At 48.8% G+C, this 15387-nt stretch overlaps 1 protein-coding gene across 2 annotated transcripts in view; it reads right to left on the bottom strand.

Annotated features, from left to right (window-relative positions):
• The window catches only part of AGAP3 (ArfGAP with GTPase domain, ankyrin repeat and PH domain 3), a 244918-nt gene that overhangs the window by 62655 nt on the left and 166876 nt on the right, over nt 1-15387 (bottom strand). The gene's annotated exons all lie outside the window — the stretch shown is intronic.

Genomic DNA, 15387 nt, shown 5'->3' with positions numbered 1-15387 from the left:
CTCCACCCCTGTCCCGCCCCACTCCAACCCCTTCCCCAAAGTCCCCGCTCCAACTCCGCCCCCTCCCTGCCCCTATTGGACTCCTTCCCCAAATCCCCGTCCCGGCCCCGCCTCTTCCCAGAGTGCACCGCGTTCCCCCTCCTCCCCCCTCCCTCCCAGAGGTTGCTGCTGCGAAACAGCTGTTTCGCGGCTGCAAGCACTGGGAACTAGGGGGAGAAGCAGGGATGCGGTGTCCTCGGGGGAGGGGAGCTGGGCCGGGGAGCCGCCGGTGGGTGCTCCAGCCCCGAAGCACCCATGGAGTCGGCGCCTATATCCCCCACTGTAGCCTCAGAGAAGCATCTGGTCAGCTTCTCGAGAAGGGACTATTCTCAGTAAGGGCCCAATCAAGAAACACTTAACGCACAATGGACTTTAGGAGACGCCAATCCACATCGGAGCTTTCCTGGGAACCTTCAAACTAACATGTAAACAATGGCGTCCGCCTGCAAAGTGAGTCATGCATGGACATGTGACTTGCCCATGTGACTCCAGGCTCCATCTTGCTGCTGTGATCTTCCACAGTAAGAACGGAGGGGTGTCCTTCTGCACGGAGAGGATATAAAAGGCCCTGGAAACCCCCCCCCCCCCATCTTGTCTTCAATCCTGCTTCTTACGTCTGGAGGAACCTTGCTACAAACTGAAGCTCTAAACCAAGGACTGAATGACCCATCCCAGTTGTGGATGAACTCCTGAGACTTGATTTGAACCTTCAGTTTATTCCATCACTGCTACATGCCTGAACCACAAACTTTGCCATTACTGTATGTAATTGATAAACCTTTAGATTTTAGATTCTAAAAGATTGGCAACAGCGGGATTTGTGGGTAAGATCTGACTTGTATGACTTCTGTATGAGGAGAGATTAATAAGACTGGGACTTTTCACTTGGAAAAGAGGCGACTAAGGGGGGATATGATAGAGGTCTATAAAATCATGACTGGGTGGAGAAAGTAAATAAGGAAGTGTTATTTACTCCTTCTCATAACACAAGAACAAGGGGCCACCAAATGAAATTAATAGGTAGCAAGTTTAAAACAAACGCAAGAAAGTATTTTTTCATGCAACGCACTGTCAATCTCTGGAACTCCTTGCCAGAGGGTGTTGTGAAGGCCAATACTATAACGGGGTTCAAAAGGGAGCTAGATAGATTCATGGAAGATAATTCCATCAATGGCTATTAGCCAGGATGGGCAGGAATGGTGTTCCTAGCCTCTGTTTGCCAGAAGCTGGGATTGGGTGACAGGGCATGGATCACTCGATGATAACCGGTCTGTTCATTCCCTTTGGGGCACCTGTCATTGGCCACTGTCAGAGGGCAGAATACTGGGCTTGATGGACCTTTGGTCTGACCCAATATGGCCGTTCTTATGTATATTGACCTGGGTCTGGGGCTTGGTCCTTTGGGATCGAGAGAACCTTTTTTCTTTTACTGGGGTGCTGGTTTTCATAACCATTTGTCCTCATAACGAGTGGCGCTGGTGGGGATACTGGGAAACTGGAGTGTCTAAGGGAATTGCTTGTGTGACTTCTGGTTAGCCAGTGGGGTAAAACCGAAGTCATCTCTGTTTGGCTGGTTTGGTTTGCCTTGGTTTGCAAAGGAACCCAGCCTTGGGCTGTAACTGCCCTGCTCTAAGCAATTTGTCCTGAATTGGTACTCTCAGAAGTGTCCCACCAAAGGCAGCATCATTACAAGGTCAGTATAACCATGTTGCTCAGGGATGTGAAAAATCCACACCCCTGAGTGATGCAGCTAATCACATCTAGAGTGATGCAGGACCTAACCCCTGGTTTAGTGTGAGGTTGACAGGAGAATTCTCCCGTTGAGCCAGCTTCCGCCTCTTGGGGAGGTGGACTAGCTACGCTGCGAGGAGAACCCCTCCCATTGGCATAGGTAGTATCGCCAGTGAAGCATTACAGTGGTGCAGCTTTGTTGCTGTAATTGCTTATGTGTAGAAACACCCATAGATGAACGCAATATGTTGGGGCAGAGTCAACACGGCTTTTGTAAAGGGAAATGTTGCTTCGCCAATCTACTAGAATTCTTTGATGGGGTCAAGAAGGGGGATGCAGTGGATATAGTGTACTTAGATTTTCAGAAAGCCTTTGACAAGGTCCCTCACCAAAGGCTCTTAAGCAAAGTAAGCAGTCATGGGATAAGAGGGAAGGTCCTCTCATGGATCGGTAACTGGTTAAAAGATAGGAAACAAAGGGTAGGAATAAATGATCAGTTTTCAGAATGGAGAGAGTTAAATAGTGGTGTCCCCCAAGGGTCTGTACTGGGCCCAGTCCTATTCAACATATTCATAAATGATCCGGAAAATGGGGTAAACAGTGAGGTAGCAAAGTTTGCAGATGATCCAAAATTATTCAAGATAGTTAAGTCCCAGGCAGACTGTGAAGAGCTGCAGAGGGATCTCACAAAACTGGGTGACTGGGCAACAAAATGTCAGACAAAATTCAATGTTGATAAATGCCAAGTAACGCACATTGGAAAACATAATCCCAACTATCCATACAAAATGATGGGGTCTAAATTAGCTGTTACCACTGAAGAAAGAGATCTTGGAGTCACTGTGGATAGTTCTCTGAAAACATCCACTCAATGTGCAGCGGGAGTCAAAAAAGTGAACAGAATGTTGGGAATCATTAAGAAAGGGATAGATAATCAGACAGAAAATATCGTATTACCTCTGTATAAATCCATGGTACACCCACACCTTGAGTACTGTGTGCAGATCTGGTCACCCCATCTCAGAAAAGATATATTGGATTGAAAAAGTATGGAAAAGGGCAATGAAAATGATGAGGGGTATGGAACGGTTTCCGTGTGAGGAGAGATTAATAAGACTGGGACTGTTCATCTTGGAAAAGGGACAACTAAGGGGAGATTGACAGAAGTCTATAAAATCATGAAAAGCGTGGAGGAAGTGTTATTTACCCCTACACATAACACAAGAACCGGGGTCACCCAATTAAATTAATAGGCAGCCGGTTTAAAACAAACATAAGGAAGTTCTTCTTCACACAACGCCATCAACCTGTGGAACTTGCTGCCAGGAGATGTTATGAAGGGAAAGTTATAACTGAGTTCCAAAAAAGAACTAGAGCAGTTCCTGGAGAATAGGTCCTTCAGTGGCTATTAACCAAGATGGTCAGGGCTGTAGCCCCATGCTCTGGTTGTGTTGAAACTCTGACTGCCAGAAGCTGGGGTTGGATGACAGGGACAGATCACTCAATAAGTTGCTCTGTTCTGTTCATATTCTCTGAAGCATCTGGCACTTGACCACTGTTTGAGACAGGATACTGGACTAGATGGCCCATTGGTCTGAACCAGTATGGCTGTTCTTATGTATGTATGTTCTCAAACTAAATTGGGCTTCTTTTAGGGGTCACCCAATGAAATTAACAGGCAGCAGGTTTAAAACAAACAAAAGGAAGTATTTCTTCACACAATGCACAGTCAGCCTATGGAACTCCTTGCCAGGGGATGTTGTGAAGGCCAAGACTACAGTATGGTTCAAAAAAGAACCAGATAAGTTCATGGAGGATAGGTCCATCAACAGCTATTAGCCAGGATGGGCAGGGATGGTGCCCCTAATGTCTGTTTGCCAGAAGCTGGGAATGGGTGACAGGGGATGGATCACTTGATGATGACCTGTTCTGTTCATTCCCTCTGGGGCACCTGGCATTGGATACTGGGCTAGATGGACCTTTGGTCTGACCCAGTATGGCTGTTCTTATGTTCTTTAGTCTCTCACTGTCAGGTAGGTTTTCCAGACCTCAGGTCATTCTTGTGGTGTTTTCTTTTTGCAGAAGTCTTTCCAATTCCTCATCATCCTATTAAAGGATGGACACAATATCCAGTAATGATCCCATTAATGCCGTATACGGAGGTATATTACGTAGCTCATCATTCACTGTTCAATTTTCAAACAAGCCCCTTTCTGTTTTCTCTCATGCTGCCACTCATGCTTGGGAGGAGCTCCCGTAAACAGCCATGAAGTCACCTCATGCAAATCCCTTCTTATAAATTTCCTTTTCCTTTATGTCTACAAAAAATTTGACAACAGCTGGGCTGCTGGTGTGCTGAGACCATTCCATTCATTCCGCCCAATATACAGTAGAACCTCAGAGTTACGAACTCCTTGGGAATGGAGGCTGTTTGTAACTCTGAAACATTTGTAACTCTGAACAAAACATTATGGTTCTTTCAAAAGTTTACAACTGAACGTTGGCTTAATAGAGCTTTGAAACTTTACTATGTAGAAGACAAATGCTGCTTTTAACCCTTTTAATGCCAATGAAACGAGCACAGGAACAGTTTCCTTACCTTGTCAATTTTTTTTAAACTTTCCCTTTATTTTTTTAGTAGTTTATGTTTCACGCAGTGCGGTACTGTATTTGCTTTCGTGTGTCTCTCTCTGCTGCTGCCTGATTGCGTACTTCTGGTTCCAAATGAGGTGTGTGGTTGACTGGTCAATTTGTATCCCTGGTGTTTGTAACTCTGAGGTTCTACTGTAGGTCTCACTGCTCCCTTGTGGTCCCCATCTGTCTCTCTGTAGCCAGCTATTGTCTCTTGTCGTATGCTTGGATTGGAATCCCTTTGGGCAGGGACTGGCTTTGTTCTGTGCTTGTATAGAGCCTCACATAATGGGGGCCTGGCCCACCACTGGAGCTACAAGGTGCGGCCACAATACAAAGAAATGCATAATAATTAAAAGTACTATCACCTCCCTGCTCCTATTCACGGTTCTCCGTTTATATCCATGGACTCAACTAGCCCTTAGCTACAGCATCGCACTGGGGGCTCATCTTCAGCTGCTTTCCACATGAGCCTGAAGCTCTTCTCAGAGTCGCTTGTCTCCAAAGTAGTCTCCCATCCTCTAAGCGTGACCTGCATTCTTGGCTCTCAAGACCTATGACCTTCTGCTCTAAACTCCTTACAGTTGTTCAGTATCTTGCTGGGATTTTCTGGATTCTGTGACCAGTGAGGAAATGGGGTTCTGTGCTGGGGTAGGGCGGGCAGGGTCTGGGTCACTGGGAGGCAGGGCTGGGATTCTAGGGTGGGGAACGTCCTGCCCTACCCAGGTAAAATTCCCTTTTTGTCCAGTCTGCACGTCCAGTAGAAGCTGCCTCTCCCAGGCGCCTGGCACCTACTTCTGCCCCTCATGCCAGGAGCAAGCAGAAGTGGCAGGCTGGGGGCTGAGAGGGGAACCAGGCTCTGAGACGTGCAGGGGCAGGACCAGAAAGGTGTTGGCTTGCTGGTTGGGGGTGGAGCTGTGCTCTCACAATTGGCTCCCACGTGTGGAGAGAAACAGGCTCAGGCTGAGGAGAGGAGCTGGAAACAAGCTTCCTCCATCAGTGCGCAGCAACATGCTCTCAGCCAGTTCAAAGACACATGGCAGCAGCAGCTCCTCCTGCAGCCAGTGAAATCTGAAATACGATCTCAGACCCAGGACTTCCACTGCACACCTCACTGCTGCAGTCGCCAGCCCAAACACAGCTCTGCCTGCCCGGCACCACTGCACACCCCACTGCACACCCCACTGCTGCAGTCCCCCGTCCAAACACAGCTCTGCCTCCCCGGCACCACTGCACACCCCACTGCTGCAGTCCCCCGTCCAAACACAGCTCTGCCTGCCCGGCACCACTGCACACCCCACTGCTGCAGTCCCCCGTCCAAACACAGCTCTGCCTGCCCGGCACCACTGCACACCCCACTGCTGCAGTCCCCCGTCCAAACACAGCTCTGCCAGCCCGGCACCACTGCACACCCCACTGCTCACCCCACTGCTGCAGTCCCCCGTCCAAACACAGCTCTGCCTGCCCGGCACCACTGCACACCCCACAGCTGCAGTCCCCCATCCAAACACAGCTCTGCCTGCCCAGCACCATTGTCTCTGCTCAGTGCTGCTGATTGTTCATTTTGGGAGTGTTCACTTCCTTTGGGCAACTCACGTGTTGTATGCCCCTCGGGAGGCTTTGGGGGCCTGATTTTCCCAGGTGCTGAGTACCTGCACTTCCAGCTGAAGTCAGCGGGAGCTGCCAGTGGGCAGCGCCTCTGAAAAGCAGGGCCCGGGTGTCTTAAGTTGTGAAGATTTGGTCCATTAATATTTGTTCTGTTATTTTCTGAGAGACGCGGGCAGTAACTAACAGGAAGACTTGTCTTTCCTTTCTCTAAAGACTGGCACCACATTTGCTTTTTCCCCCCCGCCATCTCAGAACTTGTAAAGAATTACTGACCGTGGTTTAAGAAAGTTAATTAGGAATAAACTGTCAGTTTCCAATATGGCAAAAGGTTAACAGTGGGGATCCGCGAGGGTCCCTGCTACGACCAATGTTATATATTAAAGATCTGGAAAAAGGGGTGAAGAGTGATGGGGCAAAATCCCAGAGAAAATAATTCTTTCCATTAGTCAAGGCTAGAAACGTTTGGGAATTTCAGAAGGACGAGCCAAGGAAGGGGAACGGGCAGCACACCAGGAGATGGCATTGCCCGGTGATCAGTGCAGGGTCATGCACACTTGAAGGAACCTTTTGCATTTATCGTACGCATTGCTGGGTTTTAAATTAGCAGAAGACAGACCTGGGTATCAATATGGAATGGTGAGTGGCACCTCTGAAAAATGACCAGTGCTTATTGTGCTAAGATAGGCTTGTCTTACGGCTATCTCATTCTTGAGATAATAGTAAAACTCGCAGCGAGACGGTAAATAAATAACACTCAAAATAGCCTAATGCTGTTATATATTTTTACTTACTATTTGTGTTCCCGCAGCGCCTCGGAGCCCCAGTCAGGGAGCAGGACCCCACTGTGCTGGGTGCTGCACAGACACAGAACAAAGAGTGGGGCTCTGCCCCAAGGAGCTGACAATCTGAGTATAAGACAAGGGACACCAGACGGAGGTGCACAAAGAAATGACACTGGCCAGCCTGAGGCACCAGCAGCCTCACCGTTACCAAGCTGTTTGCTGGCATTTTGCCAAAGGAGACTTTGGAGTCCATAATTTGATGGTGCGGCCTTCTCTGAGCCCTGGGACACACTGGTGATCCCAGCTCTCACAGGATACCACAGCACTGGGGAGGGGACAGAGACGAACAAAGAGAATTATTGGAGACCTGAGAAATTCAGCGCAGAAACTGAGCTCGGGCTGCCGAATAGCTTCCATTATAAGACCGTGTTGTCAGTTGTTTATAACTTTGCCAGGCTTTCACGGTTTGGGCTGAAATTTTCCATGCCGGGGATTGCTTCAGGTTGAATTTTACTGGCATGTTTCATCTAAAATGGATCCACCATTTCCGAGAACACAATCTATTTCCCCCAGTCTTGTAGGAAATGGCTGAACCTCTTGGAGCAGTGACTTGAAATGTGACCGGGAGGTGAGAAAGCCGCCCGGGTCGCAGGGAGATGCCTTTAGATGCATCTGTGAAAATTTGCCCAAATTTGAGAAAGTTATCACTCTGAAAAAAATCTCAGTTTACACATGCTCAGTAGAGACTTGGGAGTTTGGCAGCTACAGTCTCTGAATAGGTTTCAGAGTAGCAGCAGTGTTAGTCTGTATCCGCAAAAAGAAAAGGAGTACTTGTGGCACCTTAGAGACTAACCAATTTATTTAAGCATAAGCTTTCGTGAGCTACAGCTCACTTCATCGGATGCATGTAGTGGAAAATACAGTGGGGAGATTTTTATATACACAGAGAACATGAAACAAGGGGTGATACCAGAGTGATCATGTAAGGTGAGCTATTACCAGCAGGAGAGCGGGGTTGGGGGCGGGAAATAGATATGTGGACACAGTTGGCAACGGGCTTTGTTGTTGTTGTTGCAAGGATAATCCAGGAACCTATCCTTGCAACAAAGCCCGTTGCCAACTGTGTCCACATATCTATTCAGGGGACACCATCACAGGGCCTAATCACATCAGCCACACTATCAGAGGCTCGTTATCACACCTACCAATGTGATATATGCCATCATGTGCCAGCAATGCCCTTCTGCCATGTACACTGGCCAAACTGGACAGTCTCTACGTAAAAGAATAAATGGACACAAATCAGACGTCAACAATTATAACATTCAAAAACCAGTCGGAGAACACTTCAATCTCTCTGGTCACTCGATTACAGACCTAAGAGTGGCAATTCTTCAACAAAAAAAACTTCAAAAACAGACTCCAAGGAGAGACTGCTGAATTGGAATTAATTTGCAAACGGGATACAATTAACTTAGGCTTGAATAAAGACTGGGAGTGGATGGGTCATTACACAAAGTAAAACTATTCCCCCCTACCCCCCACACTGTTCCTCACACGTTCTTGTCAACTGCTGGAAATGGCCCACCTTGATTATCACTAAAAAAGGTTTTTTCCACCCCCGCTCTCCTGCTGGTAATAGCTCACCTTAACCGATCACTCTCGTTAGAGTGTGTATGCTAGCACCCATTGTTTCATGTTCTCTGTGTATTTAAATCTCCCCACTGTATTTTCCACTGCATGCATCCGATGAAGTGAGCTGTAGCTCACGAAAGCTTATGCTCAAATAAATTTGTTAGTCTCTGAATATTCCATCTGATCTCAGTGTGCTCTAGCCCCCGACACCTCCAACATGTGACGGGCCTGCGCATGCGCTGTCCTCCAGAGAGACCGAGCAAACTGCAGCCATGACTGAGTACCACTTCTCCTGCAATTGCTCCTCCAAGCTGCAGAAAGCCACTGTGGTGTTGGGCCCAGGAACAGAGCAGGGACCTTGTCCCAGTGCACTCAATGTCCCCACTGAGCCAGCAGCTCAGGGCGTGCGGAGATGAGCTGATGGAGATGTAGGAGGCCAGGAGCAGAGGTGGGTTAGGAGGGGTGTAGGAGCAGGGAGGCACCACAGGAGCAGAGGAGCAGAGAAGGGCGGACGTAGGCAGGAACAGAGAATGGAGCAGGAGAGGATCAGAGAAGGGCGGACGCAGGCAGGAGCAGGGGACGGGGATGGAGAAGGGCAGAAGTAGGCAAGAGCAGGGGACGGGGATGGAGAAGGGCAGAAGTAGGCAGGAGCGGGGGACGGGGACGGAGAGGAGCAGCATGGGGGACAAGGGAAGCTGTGTGGGGTCAGGGGTGTAGGAGCAGAAGGGGACAGAGAATTAACTGTTTATAAACACTAAACTTCTCTGCTCTACAGAACCTGGCATTTCACCTATTTCTTCTGTCTCTTAGCTTTCCTTTGGGGTCTAGTAAATAGCTGAGAAGTCACGGGCAAAGTGTGAGTCTTCTACCATTATCAGTTACTCTGTTACCTTGAGCAGCAGAGGACTGTGTTGTGGGTCTAAAGGTCTGAACCCCACTGACCATCCACACAGGGTTAACACAGTAACTTATGCACCCTGGCTTCACATCTTTAGTTAATGGACCTGCACTCTCCTTAGTCCCCATGTAAACAGCGACTGTGTGCTAGCTCTCTGGCTGTAAGGCCCTCCCCTGCTTCAGCAGCTTCCCTGCCACCTAGCCATGAGCCCCTCCCATTCCCAGTTCACCCGGCCCCACCGCATCCGAGTCCACCCTAAGCACTTGTATTGTTTTGCTTGTTGTAGTCAAAGCTGGTTAAACTCGAGTTCCTCCCCCTGGGCACCCCTGCATGCACCATCCTGTCTCTCTGGGGTCCCACCGGCACTGCCAAATCTCTGGGTGAGGAACTGGCTCATTCCGGGTCTTGTCAGCACGTAACTAATAATGCCTTTGCCCAGCGAACTTGACAGTAAAGAATGTGACAACCTACCAGGGAACGCCGGCAGCTAGAGCCGATTGGGCATTTTTTGACAAAATGGTTTTTCATGAAAAGTAACAATGTATAAAAACCAAATGTTTTTCTGGAAATGTATTGGTTCCAAATAAACTTTGTCAGGAAGGTTGTTTGGTCCAGGACGGACTTTGTGATCGAAACGAGAAAGAGAGAGAGACCCCAGACTAGCCAGTAGGGTGGAGAATTGTTCTCTCTCTCTGGCCCAATGAATATGTAATTGTTTATACAAAATGGAACAGCTCCAGCAGGCGGCTTTGAGAAGAAGAGACAGACGCTCACTCTACAGCCCTATGCTCATTGCCAGGGAGTGCTAAGTGCTGACAAGCCCCAGAACGAGCTAGATCCTCACCCGGAGACCTGGCACTCACCTGGGAGATGGGAGACCCAGGTTCATGGCCCTACTCATCCTGATTCAGAGACGGGAAATGTTCCAAAGCTGGGACTTGTCTCCCACATCCCTGGTGAGTGACCTCGCTGCTGGGCAGTCTGAAGTGCACCTCTGTCCCTCCCTGACCCCCCTACCCCCCCCCAAATTTCTGAAAGGTCTCCACTTCATTCCAATGCAGGATCACCAGGAATTTCAAAACCCCACCATTTTTTGCAACACAGAATTCTTGTTTTCCAGCCAGTCCTACGCACCCGCCATTATGCCCTCTTCCAGCCAGGCAGCTGAGCCTCCTCACAGGGTGCAGCTCTGCCCATCCCCAGAGGAACCCTCTCCTTCCTCCGCCTGCAGGCAGGCACCTTTAAAGTGGTTGTGTTACCGGACACGAAGGGGGGCCTCAACTCCCCTCACCTCTGGCCCAACAGTTCCGCGAGCAGCAGCCAACCACCCTGGTCGTGTGCTGACCTGAGCTCTGCAGGGCAGCGACTCCCTCTCTGGAAATGCCCTAGCCATGGGAGCCCCTGCAGAGCCCAGCCCCAGCGCTGAGCAGCATCACCAGGCTTGCTGGACGGCTGCTCATGGCACTGTCATTTCAGAGGCTGAGATGATTTAAGGCTCCCCTGGCTGGCAGTGAAGGGTGAATGAGGCAACAAGGACACACCTGGGGCAGATCTGAGAGGTAGCTCAGATGGTGGAGAGCTCAGAACTTTGTCAAATTCCCCCTGGTCTGACAGCTCCCAGGCTTCCCTTGAGGGCATGGTCTGGGGTATGTCTGAGCAAAACAGGTCAGCTTGTTTTCAGTTTCAAACCAAAAGTGAAAGAAAAGAAACCCCTTTTCTAACCTGCTCCAATCCCAGGGGTGGGGATTTGCCTTGTTCGTTGTAACCCTGTAAAGTATCACTGTCTGTGATGAATGCACAGACAGGAAATGCAAACTGGGTGAGTTAACATGGGACAGCAACCCTCACTTTGGGAAATTCCTGACTCGATTGCTCACCCTTAATGCTTCATTAACGCAAGTTATCTGCATTTAATTAGATACTAAAAACAGTTAATAGACCTTACACTTGGCCTCAGCAATGGGCTTGTCCCTGGTTGCATTCTCTACTCTCTGTATCGCTCCATACAAAACCCCGCAAACAAAACAGCATTAAAAGAACATTAGGGTTGCAAAGTCGAGCACTCAGAGGCTAGGAATGCACAGGCTGTCCTGTCACAAGCTCCAGCTTTAGGGGCCAACAAGCCTGCTCACAGTGGAAGGAATGTTCAAGAGATTTTATCAGCAAGTTTCTAACAAGCTCTACTGAGCATGTGCAAATGCAGTTTGCAGGGGCTTATAACGCTGCCAAACAGAACGAGGGTGATCAGATGTCTCGATTTTATAGGGACCCTCCCGGTTTTGGGGTCTTTTTCTTATTTAGGCTCCTATTACCCCCCACCCCCGTCCCGATTTTTCACATACGCTGTCTAGTCACCCTAATCTGAACAGATTTTCATGGGGATACAAAAGACATCTCTCTAACCCCAGGACTATTCCCTGGCTAAATTTCAAATGCCTGTTCTACACCCTCAAGGTGCTGAAGCTCTTCAGCTGGAAAAAATCCTTCAACGTTGGCAAAGCTAATGGTGAATCATTTTTGCTTAAATGTTTAAAAATTCAACCTCAGGCAGAGGCCCAACATGGAATATTTCAGTCCAAAGGGTTAAAGTTTGGCAATGTTCTATACAGCTGAAAATAGGAGCTTATAATGGAAAATGTTATTCCACCTTAACTAGAGGCATCTCTACCAGTTCTGACTATAAATTTTGACGGTCTATGTTCAGTTTTTTCCCCCCAAAAGATATTGAGGGAAAGTCACCCATGAGTCAGTGTCCTGCAGTTTCTAAGGATTTATTGTTCTCTCCCCATTCCATCTGAGGAGTAGAGGTGGCCTGGCACAGATATGTCTGACATTTCTCCATTAGCCTTAGCCCTTCCCAATGGTTTCTCCCACAACCACTTCCTGCCACTCCCCCAGTCCCTGCCTGACGGGCAAGACCACCACCATCTCCTCCTTCACCTGTCAGAACATCCCCGAGAAACCAGCCCATGAAGCTTGCTGGGCTCAGGAGCCATGGGGGGTATTACTGGATATAAATGCTGTCCCTATTGTCCCTTGGGGATTTTCCCTGGAGCCATTGCCGGAGTACCTGAGTACCCAGATGTACGGTGGGAGGGAGATTTTCTGCTTCTCTTCTTAGCTCCTGGGCAGGGGCTGTGTCTCCTCTTAATGTGAATGGCACGTGCGCACTGAGGGCACTAAGAGAGTACAAACAACAACAACGACCCCAGTTTCCATGCTCAGCCCATCAGGCCCCAGCAATGCCCTAGGTCAGAATCTCCTCTCAGCGACACCCAAATTCTCGTGGCTCCTTGCAAGCCTGGAGAGAGGGTTCAGCATGTCAAAGTCAATCAGCCTTAATCTGTTTGAGAACTTCCCTCCAGCTCTTACTGAGAGTACCTGCTGGAGTCATGAAGTTCAGCAAGACCCTTGTAAACTTTTCATTGCTCCCACCCCAAATGTCTCTTAAACAGACACCAATCGATGAAAATCCACTTGTCTGAAAATCTGGACTTGCTCTTGTCCCGTAACTCTCCAGTCACTGCCACTGAGACTGACTATGGAAAAGCTTTCACACGCTTTACACTCTCTTGCCTTTACGCACTTGCCAGCACTTTGTGCAGTCAGATAGTTCTGTCTGCCTGGCAGAATCGGTCAGTCACCGGGGCTCCTATGGCAACAGAGGGGAAACATTTTCTAAAACAGGAAAATGTAACTGTAAAGCCACAAAAATGTCAGGGGCCTGAGGGGCAAGTGTTTCAGCCCCATCCCGTCTCCAGAAGGGAAGCCAGACGGCCCTGCCCAAACAGGGCGCTCATCTCGGCTCCGTGCAGACACAGGATTGCTGTGTAAAACACTGAGACAGGCTCCACCTAACGAAGAGAGGGAAGAGCATCTTCGCAAGCACGCTGGCTAACCTAGTGAGGAGGGCTTTAAACTAGGTTCACCGGGGGAAGGAGACCAAAGCCCGGAGGTAAGTGGGGATGTGGGATACCGGTAGAAAGCACGAGCAGGAGAGCGTGAAAGGGGAGGGCTCCTGCCTCATACTGAGAAAGCGGGACAAACAGCAAGTTATCTCAAGTGCCTATACACAAATGCAAGAAGCCTGGGAAACAAGCAGGGAGAACTGGAAGTCCTGGCACAGTCAAGGAATTATGATGTGATTGGAATAACAGAGACTTGGTGGGATAACTCACATGACTGGAGTACTGTCATGGATGGATATAAACTGTTCAGGAAGGACAGGCAGGGCAGAAAAGGTGGGGGAGTTGCATTGTATGTAAGAGAGCAGTATGACTGCTCAGAGCTCAAGTATGAAACTGCAGAAAAACCTGAGAGTCTCTGGATTAAGTTTAGAAGCGTGAGCAACAAGGGTGATGTTGTGGTGGGAGTCTAATATAGACCACCGGACCAGGGGGATGAGGTGGACGAGGCTTTCTTCCGGCAACTCGCAGAAGCTACTAGATCGCAGGCCCTGGTTCTCATGGGAGACTTCAATCACCATGACATCTGCTGGGACAGCAATACAGCGGTGCACAGACAATTCAGGAAGTTTTTGGAAAGTGTAGGGGACAATTTCCTGGTGCAAGTGCTGGAGGAACCAACTAGGGGCAGAGCTCTTCTTGACCTGCTGCTCACAAACCGGGAAGAATTAGTAGGGGAAGCAAAAGTGGATGGGAACCTGGGAGGCAGTGACCATGAGATGGTTAAGTTCAGGATCCTGACACAGGGAAGAAAGGAGAGCAGCAGAATACGGACCCTGGACTTCAGAATAGCAGACTTTGACTCCCTCAGGGAACTGATGGGCAAGATCCCCTGGGAGAATAACATGAGGGGGAAAGGAGTCCAGGAGAGCTGGCTGTATTTTAAAGAAGCCTTATTGAGGTTACAGGGACAAACCATCCCGATGTGTAGAAAGAATAGTAAATATGGCAGGCGACCTTGGCTTAACAGTGAAATCCTTGCTGATCTTAAATACAAAAAAGAAGCTTACAAGAAGTGGAAGATTGGATAAATGACCAGGGATGAGTATAAAAATATTGCTCGGGCATGCAGGAGTGAAATCAGGAAGGCCAAATCACACCTGGAGTTGCAGCTAGCAAGAGATGTTAAGAGTAACAAGAAGGGTTTTTTCAGGTATGTTAGCAACAAGAAGAAAGTCAAGGAACGTGTGGGCCCCTTACTGAATGAGGGAGGCAACCTAGTGACAGAGGATGTGGAAAAAGCTAATGTACTCAATGCTTTTTTTACCTCTGTCTTCACGAACAAGGTCAGCTCCCAGACTGCTGCACTGGGTAGCACAGTATGGGGAGGAGGTGACCAGTCCTCTGTGGAGAAAGAAGTGGTTCGGGACTATTTAGAAATCTGGACGAGCACAAGTCCATGGGGCCGGATGTGCTGCAACCGAGAGTGCTAAAGGAGTTGGCGGATGTGATTGCAGAGCCATTGGCCATTATCTTTGAAAACTCATGGCGATCGGGGGAGATCCCGGACAACTGGAAAAAGGCTAATGTAGTGCCCATCTTTAAAAAAGGGAAGGAGGAGGATCCTGGGAACTACAGGCCAGTCAGCCTCACCTCGGTTCCTAGAAAAATCATAGAGCAGGTCCTCAAGGAATCAATTCTGAAGCACTTAGAGGAGAAAAAAGTGATCAGGAACAGTCAGCATGGATTCACTAAGGGCAAGTCATGCCTGACTAATCTAATTGCCTTCTATGACGAGATAACTGGTTCTGTGGATAAGGGGAAAGCAGTGGACATGTTGCTCCTTGACTTTAGCAAAGCTTTTGACACTGTCTCCCACAGTATTCTTGCCAGCAAGTTAAAGAAGTATGGGCTGGATGAATGGACTATAAGGTGGAGAGAAGCTGGCTAGATTGTCGGGCTCAACGGGTAGTGATCAATGACTCCATGTCTAGTTGGCAGCTGGTATCAAGTGGAGTGCCCCAAGGGTCGGTCCTGGGGCTGGTTTTGTTCAGTATCTTCATTAATGATCTGGAGGATGGTGTGGATTGCACCCTCAGCAAGTTTGCAGATGACACTAAACTGGGAGGAGAGGTAGATACGCTGGAGGGTAGGGATA

The sequence above is a fragment of the Natator depressus genome, chromosome 2, assembly GCF_965152275.1.
Source record: "Natator depressus isolate rNatDep1 chromosome 2, rNatDep2.hap1, whole genome shotgun sequence".
In the NCBI taxonomy this organism is placed as follows: Eukaryota; Metazoa; Chordata; order Testudines; family Cheloniidae; genus Natator; species Natator depressus.
Note: the sequence above shows the minus strand (reverse complement) of the source record. Positions and strands in the feature narration are given on the sequence as shown.